Here is a 14,518-nt window from a genome sequence, read left to right as displayed (position 1 = left end):
CTTCTGGTGGTCATTGACATCATGGGGCATTTTAAAGCAGGCGACAAAGTCCACCTCTCTCTATTTTCTTCCACATGGAGCATCAAGTCGTGTTACCCGGCTTGCCTTCCTGTCGGTTCTCTCGCTCTCTTTCTCTCTCCCACACTCGAACAGAATCCACACAGAGCAAGAGACCAAACTTGCCTGAAGCCACAGTGCCATTCGAAGGTAATAAAGACAATAATTACACAAGTGCTGTTTTGCGGTGTCATATTTATCCAAACACACCATAGAAAATCTCTGATCAAACGCTGTGTTGTGTCTTAATTTCTACCGTGCTGAGTTTGTCTTGCTGAAACTTTTTTCTTTTCCGATTGATTTTCTTGTAGAAATGAATTGTAATATGTTAGACTAAGCCGTGCGCGCGTTGGTTAGTTTAAAAAAAAAATCTGATTAAGAGTTCTTTTTAAAATGAATGAACTGCAAAACTGATAACTTAAAAGTGAAATAGAAATGAATGTATTGGGTGATGCTCTTCAGAAAGACATTGATTTTGAGACTGATTTGACATAAATACATAGGAGAATGATACCCTTCTAAAATACTGGTGCACCTCAGGCGTCCTCTGTTGTTTAATACGAGAACTTCAAAAACAGAGGTTGTCAGCCCACATTTCCACTCTGACACAAAATAAATTCAAGCTAATCAAAAGCCCCTACATGATAAACAAAATATGATTAACATCACATGATTCAGATCAGTTTTAGGCCAGAAGAGAAGGCCTTGCAGGCCCATACGGCCCACCACTAGTATAGCCCCAATGCTGACTTTACCTTTATGTTTGTCATGTAAGTCATCTCATCTCATCTCATCAGCCGTACCGCTTATCCTCATCAGGGTCGCGGGGGGGCTGGAGCCCATCCCAGCCATCTCCGGGCAGTGGGCAGGGGACACCCTGAACTGGTTGCCAGCCAATCGCAGGGCACACAGGGACAGACAACTCATTCGCTCATTCACACCTAGGGACAATTTGGACCGGCCAATTCACCTGAAATGCATGTTTTTGGAACGTGGGAGGAAACCGGAGTGCCCGGAGGAAACCCACGCAAGCACGGGGAGAACATACAAACTCCGCACAGGAAGTCTGGAGCTGGATTTGAACCCACAACAGGTTCCCATGACATAAACTGTGCCGCACAAGCGCTAACCACTGCGCCGCCGTGCTGCCCATCGGCCTCTATAAAATAATTTTAATTTCATTTAGTTCATTACATTTTACAACTGAGTTTCAATAACAAATAGTTATTCCGAATAATTCAAAAAGGTAAGAAACAGATAAACGTCAGCATGCAATATTTTACTTCTTCTTGACCTTTCCAATTGTTTCAATTACAAATGACAACTTTCAAAACATTTTGCAGGAAATCACGTCCAATTTTTCCAGACGCTATCATTTTTAGTTTTATCAGAATATACAGTGCATCCGGAAAGTATTCACAGCGCTTCACTTTTTCCACATTTTGTTATGTTACAGCCTCATTCCAAATTATATTAATTTAATGTCTTATCACAAAATTCACACAAAATACTTGATGGAGTTGTATTTATCCTACAGTTGACATTTAATATGTTATATGTGTTCTCAGCCATTTTGAAGAGTTCTCAGCCCGTAAACTAAACTCCAGGGCCATGAGTTGTTTTTTTATGTACAGACTGTGTTTTTGTTCTCACATACCAACGAAATACATCCTGACCTGGCATCCCATAACTCAAGATTGTTCTTCACCAAAGAGCCTGGGAAAAAGGAGTTTCCCAGGACCAAGGTCACCTGTCATCATTGGATGGAAAGCAGACCTTCGAAAGAAGACTAATCAACTCTACGTAGCAAAGGCAAAAACTGAATATTAGAAGGGAGGTTTTTCGAGGAGATCCTCAGAGCCAGAGCCGAGCCGAGCCAGAGCGCAGCAAGCAGGGCAGAGCGAGCGAAAAGATGTCTAACAGCAGAATCTCGGCGGCTCTCAATATGATGATTAATAAAGTAACTAATTATAAAGAACCGATTCTCTTTGTCCTATATTGCAGAGCGTTTTATTATAAATGTTGGAAACATGAACCTAACATTTAATTGGTCCTTCGAAGCCGGATTCCAAGATACCAGACGATTCCAGGACGCGAGAGGAAAATCCAGGAAAGACTGTGGCCACAGCATAAAGACCCTTTTTCCGGGACTGGACCTTCCCTCGCGGGCTGGGATCTGACGGTTGACGGAAAGCCAAGGACTTAGAGAATCGTGAGTAAAATTTATTCGTAACATTGTGTGCATGTAGATAACCGATAAAAGTAAATTGACTCGCGAGCGCGGGGGGTAGATTCTTAAGGTTTAAGGATCCTCCGTCGAAAAGATTAAGAATTCTCTGTAGAAAAGGAAAATCTTAACAGAGACAAAGTTTAAGAATCCTCCGTTGAAAAGGAAATTACGGGGGGCAGATTCTTAACAGAAAAACCCTGACAATTCTAGACTCTATCAGGTAAATAGTTTTCAGACAGTTAAAATTCCGCGGGAGGCGTGGACTCCCCTAACCCAGCGCTTTAAAGTTAGTTAAATTTCACAAGGATGTGCGGAGTCCTCTGTCAACTGAAAATAAGTGGAAAGAAAAAAAAAAAAATAAGAACAAGCGATGTAAGAGCATGATCACGATAAAAAACAAGACGTCTGTGTGATTGAGAAAGAGCGAATGAAATATAAAGTTGCCCCTGGGCAATTGTATTTTATAAAAAAAAAATAAAAAAAATAATAATAATAATAAATACTCGATGAACCCATAGGTGAAGAGTCATTTATAGGGAAGACCCGACCGCAATCGAGCCTCTGTGTTACTGGATAAAAGTGAGAAATTTGGGAAAAATATAAATGAGCTATTTAGATGCGTTAAATCAAAATAATGCCAGAATAATACCGAAAAAGATAAAATATTCCTGTTTTCAGTTCAAAAAATTGGTAAAAAAGGACTGGGAAGAATAGGAAAAATCTAATTGAGTGAATTGAAATACACTAATTTGAGATAAGGGCATTTTTATACCAAAAAATATTGGAAAAATTGTTTATAAATACTTTTTTTCTCTTTCAATTAAAATGGAAAAAATGGATTGAGTGAAATTCAAATGAGTAAGATAACTCATAAATAAATAGATGCCATTTTCACATTAAATAGGTGAAGCTAAAATAGTAGATTTAATTGGTTTAAAGAAAAAAAAAAGAAAAAAAGAGAGAGAAACATAAAGGGGAAAGTTAATTAAATATTAAGAGAGATAATTTGGTGAAAATTAAGTGAGACTAACCTTAATACAATAGATTGGAAAAAAACCCTTACTTTTTCAACATTGAACCGTTTTAAAACTAGTGTAAGTAAATGGGTAGAGTGGAGCACATTATAGAGTGCTTTTGAAGATCTTCATTGACTTGAAATGCGTTGTTTAGATGCAAACCATTTGCGATTTATGGCATTACCTTTGTGGAAATACCGTAATGTATCCTAAAAAGGAGGATAACGAATATACAGGGCCATATAGTGAAACAATATTTACACAGAAATATTTGCATGTAAGATGTTACATACAGTTGAGATTTGTGTAATATGCATTTGGTGAAAAATAGTCAAAACATGTGACAGTAATTTTATAGATAAGCTATAAAAATAAAAGAAAATTATATAAAGGATGAAAATCTATTTGAAGGCAAATGAACATAGACATAACATATTGTTTTGCTTTAGAACAAGAAATGAGAGAATTGCGAAGTATTACAATAATAAATTCGACTACAAAAATACTGTAGTGATACAAAAACTACACTATTTTGTTGCCATAATGAGAAATATTATAGACTAAAAAAAATAATATATATATATATATATATATATATATATATATATATATATATATATATATATATATATATATATATATATATATTAGTGAACTATCGTGAAAACACTGCAAAGGAAGGAAACGTTTGATTTTACAGCAAAAGTGTTGCTCTAACGATGTTTTTGAGTTTCAGAATTTTGGTTCTTGTCTCATTTGGACTCAACAATCCGCTGAGGAGAAAATGGAGGAACGGTGAGGAAAAAAAGTAGCATTACTAACGATGATGAAGATATTTGAATGGGATGAACGATGGTAAGTGAAAAACCAATTTTTATGATATTAAAGGAATATGTCAACAATAAAGGCGTTACAGGTGAGAACCAGAAAAGTTTTGTGTTCATATTCGGCCGGTATGAACCATAACTATGATAAGTAGATCTCATCTTGTTGGAATCCATCACAGCGATCATCGAGCAGCGATTGGAGGACACCCTGAACTGGTTGCAAGCCAATTGCAGGGCACACAAAGATAGACAATTCACTAGCTCATTCACACATAGGGACAATTTGGACCAGTCAGTCCACTTGAAATGCATTTTTTTTTTTTTGAAAGAGGTAAGTAAACCGTAACAATGAGAGCATGCAGGCTGGCTTGGAACACACACACCTGTTCCCAGGTCCTTAGTAATGCCGCACACGTGCTGGCCACTGCGCCACCGTGCTGCACACACATATATAATATATATCTCATCTCATCTCAGCAGCTGCACCGCTTATCCTCAGTAGGGTCGCGGGGGTGCTGGAGCCCATCCCAGCAATCATCAGGCAGTGGGCAGGGGACACCCTGGTATATATGATTTTTTTTAAACTGAACTATCAATAATGATAATATGATAGGAATTTTGAATTCCGTGTACTAGCTTGCTAAAAGATTTATAGATCTTGGCAGAACCCCTGAAATTTAGTGATACAAAGATCGAACTTATAAATCGGTGACAAATATAGTAGATATCTGCGTATTCATTCAGTTTTGATCATCGAATTATTAAGTTATTTTCTGCATTTGTTGATGGTAATTGCGAATAACAGGCTTGTCTTTTTCCATTTTTCTACTTACTGTACTTTTCTTTAACATCTTAGTACAACATAATTCGTGATATCAATCATCAAAGCAAATGAGCCGTTTGAAAGCAAGCTCTCTTTGATGAATTGAACAAGGAAAAAAGCCGTTTGTCTAATAAAAAGACTGACCTTCGCTCGACAAGAATTACCAACAACAATGACGTAATCTCGAAGCGACGAGATCTCATTAGCGAAGATCGGCGTGCAGGAAAATAAAAACTCATACAAAATAACGATAAGGTTTGTAATGCGTTAAATCCTTGTCAAAGAGTAAACTAAATGATAATGACAATTTAAAGGAAAAAAGTTGCGTCCCCAGCATAGATGATGCGTCTAGGACAGGTAAGTGGGAAAATGAAAACACTGAGTGTATAATACAAGATAATTATACAGAATAGTTTAAAAGAAAGGATATTTGAGTAAACAACTAATCATTTTTCGTTGAAAATGCGAATAGCAAAGGGTAATAACTTTAAGACGTGTAGTTTTGCTCCTAATAAAGCAAGGACGATTAAAGCAATGAAGATGACTAAAAACCGTCCATAAATTTAGTGTCAATCTTCTCGTTCGTAAATGGACAAATTCAAAAGAGGCGTAATACGTAAAAAGATTATTTCTTTAGTTGTTCTCGTATTACAGAAAAGAAAATTCGAGATTAGAAATCATTAATAACGTAGCTGAAGCTATTTCAGTCAATGAATGAAATGTTTCCTTTAAACAAAGGAAAAAAGAAACGTATTAATAGTCGGACCAGATCATGTTGATCTGTATAGCCTTGATCACAAGGGATCTCGAAGGGCTGCATAGAACATAGACTAATGCGTAGAAGCAAAGATTGTTGCGCAGAATAAAAGATATGAATAAACAAAATAAATACACTCAACAAGATGGTTCATGAGTGACGGGTATGTATTGCTCTATATTGAATCAATAACAAAAGATTGATTATGATTACAGAGAGAAGAAAATACAATTAGAAAAGTTATGACATTAAGTTCGATTTGGCATTTTTAGAGATTTTTTAGATCTTTTGAGATTTTTGATGTTTAGATAGTGTGTGGGTTTGGAATTTTGACAAGTTTAGCCCAAAGGACAATTGGGAGGACAATTGATTACACACTGAATTTTTTTAGAATGAGTGTTACGATTGACAAGTGATAAGCAAATGTGTAACAAATACTGACTTATGGTTTGGTTAAGTTAAAAAGGGAACGGTTTCTATGGAAGAGAATTTTTAGAAGACAATGAGAAATAGATTGAACAATCTTGAAGAGGTTCATAAGAAATGAAAATAACGGATTAATTGATTTGGAGACATATCATGCTAATTTAAAAATAATTGCATGGGAAATAAATGGGTAGAAATTGATTAAACTAAGATAATGTCTACTAGTACTTAAATTTAGAGAAAAATTTAAAACATAGAGTAATCCGGCCAATTTACTAAAAAAAAAAAAATCCCACTACGTAAGCACAGTGGAATTAACGAGACTCTCAAGTGCCAGTGAATTCCGCAAAAAGACTCTTTCTAAGTCTCCAAAGGACATATAAATCTGTCAAAAAGAGGCCATGGACTAATTTGCTGAAAGAGCCAAAGACATCAGTCATCCATTGTCTGCGCCGCTTATCAACAGCGAGGCCAAGGGAGTGATATGGAGCACATCCCAGCTACGCTCATAAACAACGAGCTCAAGGGAGTGGGGGTAACACACTGCGAGTCAAAAGGTCACATGTCCTTTGAATGTGAAGAAGAAAGCTCTGCTGAGCAACACCAAACAGCGTGACTAGGCCAAGATAGTATTCAGACATAAAGTCAAATAGATAGATAGATAGATAGATAGATACTTTGTTCATCCCCGAAGGGAAATTCACATTTCCAGCAGCATCCCTGAGCTGAGAACAAACAATCGAGAACAATCGAAAATAACACGGGAGCTGCTGGAGTGGCTGCCATTCGTGACGGCGCCGGAAGAAACGATTCAATTTGAATCATGTACAAACAAACAAACAAAATATTATTGCATATGGTAGCAGTTCTTTTTTCGAGCAAAATATAGAGTGGTTTTCGAGTGCCCTCTTGGAAACAGATGAAAATCATGGAACTTCAATGGACGCTCAGATGCCAATTTTTGAACGCTCATTGCAAATCCTGTTGCGTTTTTGCTTTGGAAAATAATTGTTCATAAGTATGAAACTGATTGTGCTTACTTGAATAATGATTTGTGTTTATGGTAACTGTGTGTACAAAATAATGTATGCCATAGCAGCAGTATTCTTACCTGACCCACTCAAGTCACTGTTTAAACAGCATAACTGGCTTATGGATAGATGCGTACCGCATATCTCGTTGTGCAAAAAGAAGAGCATCAAATGGCAAGACTTGGAAAAATTAGTGTACAAAGGAGAAAGGCTCTTTTCTGGTCGGTGACAGTGCAGTCAGAAGTACACTTAATAGAAGAACAAGAATGACAAATCTTTTTAACCGGAGAGGACGAGGAATTGTTGACCAGATTCCCGAGAAATTATGGTCTCAGGGGCCTACTGACGTGGGCCTTGTAAAAGGGGCATCCCCTGTAGTAGTCAGACCAAAAACAGAGCATCGCCCTAGAATAAAACAATATCCACTCAAGCCAGATGCTATGGCTGGGATACAACCAGTGATTGAAAATTTAATAAAAGCAGGGGTGTTAGTGGAATGTGCCGACTCCCCAGTAAACACGCCACAACATGCACTCATGGTTAATATCGTGGACCTATAACAACTCTGTGACAGTGACTGTGCCACCAAATGCCACCAACCTCTTTAAAAGGGTTCCAGTGAGGCAGTCTAGGGGGACAGCCAACACATATTACTGGGCAAGGGTGGGAGGAGTACTGGTGGTACGTGTTTGGACACGGAGCGTTCCAAGGGTGGGAGTATTTGGTTATAACGGAAGCAGGGGAGTACTGGACCCCAGGGGACAGCTCTGAGGCCCAGTATTTCAAAAAATCGGGTTAAATTGCAGCATCAAGGAAGCAATTTACAACTGACTATAACCGTTACAAACCAGACAATTCGACCTCCGGGATCAGATTTTTTTTAACAGCACGTGCTGGGGTTTCACGTTATGGGCCTGGTCCTCGGGCATGGACCCCTTTTTCCCGGTCGTAGTGTGTGTAAATGACAGTATGAAATCGACTGATCAGCCAAAATTAAGTAACTACTCTGTAACGACAAATATCACATCAGTAAGCATGTCAGTCGAAGACATTAATGGGTGGTTCAAAGTTACCACAGGAATTTCAAGGATAGATAACAACTGGTTGCTAATGGCTGAGCAGGCGGCACATGCTGTCATGACTGATTGTGTTGTGTGTACTCTGAAGGGTATACAATGTCACCAAATGTTGACAGTCAATATAACATTTAAACCACTCTCCCGGAGTGACATCTGGTGGTGGTGTGGAGAAGACAAGTTGTATGATAGACTACCGTACAATACCACGGGATTGTGTGCATCTGTGTCTCTTATTTTACCTGTGTCTATAACCGCCACCACAATCCCTGAATTGCTAACATCTGTGAAGAGCTTGTTACCACATGCATGGAAAAGTAAAGGTCTACCTATGCCTGGAGTGACAATGATCCTACATACATCGACAGCATCGGTGTTCCAAGAGGCATACCAGATGAATACAAATTAGCAGATCAAGTAGCAGCGGGTTTTGAATCTTTGATTTGTTATTGGTGTACAATTAATAAAAATGTTGACAGAATAAACTATATCCATTTCAATGTGCAGAAGTTAGGAAACAAAACAGAACAAGGTTTCTCCGCCATACACGAGCAACTCTCTGCTACCTCCCTCATGGCTTTCCAGAACCGGATTGCTGTTGATACGCTACTGGCTGAAAAGGGAGGGGTCTGTTCTATCTTTGGTGACCAATGTTGCACGTTCATACCGAACAACACGGCAGCAGACGGAAGTCTGACAAAGGCCCTGGAAGGCCTCAGGTCACTTAACAACAAGATGAAAGACCACTCAGGAGTTGACACATCAATGTGGGATGGTTTTGGAGATACGTTTGGAAAATATAAAAAATAATATATCAGCTATGATGGCGATAGCCGTTTTTGCGGCAATTCTCACATTGTGTGGATGTTGTTGTATTCCGTGCATAAGAACATTGCTAACGAGACTAATTACAACAGCTCTTGCCCCAATGCAGGCAAAGATGGTACCTTTGTATGCTCTGTTGCCCTCGGACACCAATGCTGACGATGACTCTGGCAATTACCATAAAAATGACGATGGTGAAAATTGTAATGACACAAATGTTGATGATGATTGCCTGTCTCTGCATTTTCCTTATATTTACTCAGATCCTGGTCATTATGACGACAACCTCTAAGTGTAACAACTGTGTTGTATTCATGATTTCTCTGTTGAAAATCGTATTGCGAAATGACAGTTGAATGAAGTATTATATCACCAATAGGATAAAGAGGAGGGAATGATGGAGTTGTATTTATCCTACAGTTGACATTTAATATGTTATATGTGTTCTCAGCCATTTTGAAGAGTTCTCAGCCCGTAAACTAAACTCCAGGGCCATGAGTTGTTTTTTTATGTACAGACTGTGTTTTTGTTCTCACATACCAACGAAATACATCCTGACCTGGCATCCCATAACTCAAGATTGTTCTTCACCAAAGAGCCTGGGAAAAAGGAGTTTCCCAGGACCAAGGTCACCTGTCACCATTGGATGGAAAGCAGACCTTCGAAAGAAGACTAATCAACTCTACGTAGCAAAGGCAAAAACTGAATATTAGAAGGGAGGTTTTTCGAGGAGATCCTCAGAGCCAGAGCCGAGCCGAGCCAGAGCGCAGCAAGCAGGGCAGAGCGAGCGAAAAGATGTCTAACAGCAGAATCTCGGCGGCTCTCAATATGATGATTAATAAAGTAACTAATTATAAAGAACCGATTCTCTTTGTCCTATATTGCAGAGCGTTTTATTATAAATGTTGGAAACATGAACCTAACAATACTCCATTATGACAACGTGAAAAAGTTTTTTTTTTTTACTTTTTTTGAAAAATAGAAAACTAAGAAATCACATTTCCATAAGTATTCACAGCCTTTGCTTAATACTGTGTTGATCCACATTTGGCAGCAAATACAGCCTCAAGTCTTTTTGAATATGATCCTACAAGTTTAGCGCACCTATCTTTAGGCAGTTTTGCCCATTCTTCTTTGGAATAAGTCTCAAGCTCAATCAGGTTGGATGGGAGACGTTTGTGCACAGACATTTCCAGATCTCTCCAGAGATGTTCGATCAGATTCAATCTGGACTCTGGCTGGGCCACTCCAGGACATTCACGGAGTGGTTCTGAAGCCAATCTTTTGAGATCTTGGCTGTGTGCTTTGGGTCGTTGTCCCGCTGAAAAATGAACCTTCGCCCCAGCCTGAGGTCAAGAGCGCTCTGGAGCAGGTTTTCATCCAGGATATCTCTATATATTGCTGCATTCATTTTTTTCTTCTATCCTGACTAGTCTGCCAGTTCCTGCTGCTGAAAAACATCCCCACAGCATGATGCTGCCACCACCATGCTTCACTGTAGGGATGGTATTGGCCTGGTGATGAGCGGTGCCTGGTTTCCTCCAAACATGGCGCCTGGCATTCTCACCAAAGAGTTCAATCTTTGTCTCATCAGACCAGAGAATTTTGTTTCTCATGGTCTGAGAGTCATTCAGGTGCTTTTTGGCAAATTCCAGACGGGCTTCCATGGTCCTTTTACTAAGGAGTGGCTTTCGTCTGGCCACTCTACCCTACAGGCCTGATTGGTGGATTGCTGTAGAGATGGTTGTCCTTCTGGAAGGCTCTCCTCTTTCCACAGAGGAACGCTGGAGCTCTGACAGAGTGACCATCGGGTTCTTGGTCACCTCCCTGACTAAGGCCCTTCTTCCCCGATCGCTCAGTTTAGAAGGCCGGCCAGCTCTAGGAAGAGTCCTGGTGGTTCCAAATGTCTTCCATTTACGAATAATGGAGGCTACTGTACTCATTGGGACCTTCAAAGCAACAGAATTTTTTCTGTATCCTTCCCCAGATTTGTGCCTCAAGACAATCCTGTCTCGCAGGTCTACAAACAGTTCTTTTGACTTCATGCTTGGTAATGCTCTGACATGCACACTCAACTGTGGGACCTTATCTAGACAGGTGTGTGCCTTTCCAAATCATGTCAAATCAACTGAATTTACTGCAGATGGACTCCAATTAGGCTGTAGAAAGATCTCAAGGATGATCAGTGGAAAAAAGATGCACCTGAGCTCAATTTTGAGCTTCATGGCAAAGGCTGTGAATACTTATGTAAATGTGATTTCTTAGTTTTCTATTTTTAATAAATTCAAAAAAAAGTAAAAAAAAACTTTTTCACATTGTCATAATGGAGTATTTTGTGTAGAGTTTTGAGATAAGAGATTGAATTCATACAATTCTGAATGAGGCTGTAACATAACAAAATGTGGAAAAAGTGAAGCGCTGTGAATACTTTCCGGATGCACTGTATATTCTGATGATCAATCCTTAATACTTTGCAACAATGTTTTTTTTTTGCGATTAGTCATCTAATATTGTGTTTCAAGCTCTGAAAAAATGGGGCAGGCAACTTTATGGCTGGGCAGGCAACTTTTCAGAGTTGTCTGCCCTTCTGTCCGGTAACTTTTTGTCATGACTTCCAGACACTGCTTAAACTCTTGCCAAAGTCAATTCATGACTTAATAGTACTTTTCTGCAGCTTTGTCAAGAGTCTCAGATGCTGAAGAATTCCCTTTCAGTGCTAACTGCACAGAAGGAAAATTGCAACACTTTATTTTCTGTAAATTCATGGAAAAAATTGTTCATCTTAGTTATAAATGCATTGGCGGAACGTATGTCAGCCACAGTTTTACCTTCGCCGTGCAGGTGACAACTCAAAAGGTTCTGTTTCTCAGTGATGTCAGTTCAAAACGCAAGGTCCAAATGCCTTCTTCATCAAAAATGTGTATTCTAAAAAGAGGCTTTGGTTGCTTTTTGAGAGATTCTCTCACCGGTCTTGTAAAAAAAAAAAAAGACTGCTGTTTGACTTTAACTCGCGGGCCTTTTGTGTTGTCTTGTTTGCCCCTGGTTCTTGTGTCAAAGATTTTTCCCCTGGCATGACATTTCCCCCTTAATGTTACAAAAATTATCTTTGTATCTCATTTTTGGGGAAATGAAACCGTAAAGCTCGGGACATTTGTACCTTATATACCCTGTAGAAATCACTTTTGAGCAGGTTGAAAAAATCGTCCTGCATGAAATGTCCCGCCGCCCAAACCCCTTCGACCCAAACGTCACTAAAATGACTCTGCCTTTTCATACTGATTGATAGACACGTAAACAAGCTGCTTTTATTGCGATTAACAAGCGATTCAAAACAGTAATCTTCCGAATGTCACATGTAATATATACTGTTATGTGCTTTACCATAAAGCTTATTACTGTGAAATGAACCGTCAAACTCTCAACGGATAACACAGGAGATGAACAAACAGAAGATAGGCTAAGGTGTCAATATTTTCAACTTGCTCAAAAGTGATTTTTAATAGGTATGCAAGGTGCAAATTCCCTGTGTTTTATTGTTCGGATCTCGTAAGTGCATGGGTCATCAGGGCATCAATGAGGACGCAAATCTGGACAGCCTTCTCCACTGTTGACGGTCCCTGGTGTGTTTTTAGGTCGTGGGACAGTTGGCACCAGTCCACTCCTGTCACGGTTGCCCATGGGACAAAATTGGCCCCGCCCGTTTGGCACCAGCTGCGGCTCGTTGACTGATTGGCTTCCCTCCTATTTCAGCTCAGTGCTCTCACTCACCCTTCGTCAGTCCGTCAACGAACCTCTGCACCCGCAAGACGTGTTTTTTTTTTCTGTTTGTTATCCATCTCCAGTGTCTGGTAGCATTCCCGTCTATTTTGTCCTGTTTAATATCGATATCCAGTGTCTGGTATAGTTTCCGTCTATCTCGTCCTGCTTGTTAACGGACTCGGGTCTCCAGTGCCTGATATTAATCCTGTCTATCCCGTCCTGTCCGGTAATGTTCCCTCTAATTTTCCTCGGGTCTGAGCGTTCACACAAAGCTGGTGAGCAACGCTTGAAACAACAGTGAGCAACAGCAATCCCAAGTGTGACAACTAAGTCATTATCAAACATGTCCAAAACTTGACATCACGTTATATTTTGCTAACTTTCCGGCAATGTAAAAAAATATTTTCACTTTTGAATGAATTGACTAATGTATTATTGCAAAGGTTGTACGGCCTGCAAACGTCATTTGTTTTTACAACAATTCTTTCACAAGATTTCCATTTTTTTTTTCCTGGTATCTTTTGTCGCATAATACTCACATTTTTGGGGGCTTATTTAGTCAGTTGCACAATACACAACTGTATTTAATCACATTTTTTAGTGGAAGTACAATGTTAGCAACAAGATTGACTTGGTATAATTAGAAATGTTTTGAATGCAACACAAACTTTTTCTTCTTTTTCCCTGTTTTTTTCCATCTTTTTTAAAATTCCTTTAAAAAAATCTCATTGTGTTTATTTTTTCGTAGCTGTTACTTTTTTCTTTTTGTTCTCTATTCACTTTTTTTTCCTTTGTTTCTACCTTTACTTTTTTTCCGTCTTTTTCTGAAATTTTCCTTCTTTTTTCTCTTCCTTTTGTTTATTTTTTTCTCAGCTTTTCACTACTTTTTCATTTTGGTATTTTTTCTTTTTTGTTCTATTCCCCCTTCGTTTAAGTCATTTTGTGCATCATTTTACATAATATTTGGTCATAAAGGGATAAAAGAAGCAAAAACAACCCGAAGAGCCGTTTAGGACCCGAAAGAGCCGGTTCCTTTTAGTGAGCCGAGCCGAAGAAGCCAGTTCTCGAAAAACTCTACTGACTTTACTCAACTTCGTTCTACTTCGACCTTGACTTCAGAATACCGCATTTAGAACACAGTGTCAGGGGAACCCGTGTATTTATACCTTCATGCACTGTAACTTTGACTTAATTCGCTTTTTAATTAGCAATTTCGAGGCCTCATTTTTGTGAGCCAACTAGATTTTTTTGTGCGCGGAAAAGTTCTGAGTAGTGCGCAATTGCGCACACCTGCAGCTTAGAGGGAACATTGCTCAGGAGCGAGGCTGCCCCTGTGGTACGAGTTTTCAGATTATCGAACTCTGCTACATCACATTTTTTTAAGGTTTTCATCATTTTTATACTCTTTATTTTTAATTTACGTCACAGTAAAATTTAAAAGAAATCGCAGCACAGTTTAATAACATTTTAGACATTGACAGTTGTGATTAGGTCTATTCTTAGAAAGGGCCCTCTGGCAGGCAATATGGTCGTTGGCGACCCCTGTGTTAGACAATGTTGTGAGAAGTCTTTACAGTCTTTTCCTTACATAACTGAGCATGCTCGTTCAAGCAAAAAGACACATTCTATTGCTACACAGGAGTTTTTTAATAGCGTGTTGTACATATATATAGACAACATTTCTTTTCAAT

Source organism: Urocampus carinirostris, chromosome 11 (genome assembly GCF_059441175.1).
Source record: "Urocampus carinirostris isolate Australia breed hairy pipefish chromosome 11, RoL_Ucar_1.0, whole genome shotgun sequence".
NCBI lineage: Eukaryota > Metazoa > Chordata > Actinopteri > Syngnathiformes > Syngnathidae > Urocampus > Urocampus carinirostris.
The sequence above is the reverse complement of the archived record's forward strand: the minus strand, read 5'-3'. Positions refer to the sequence as shown.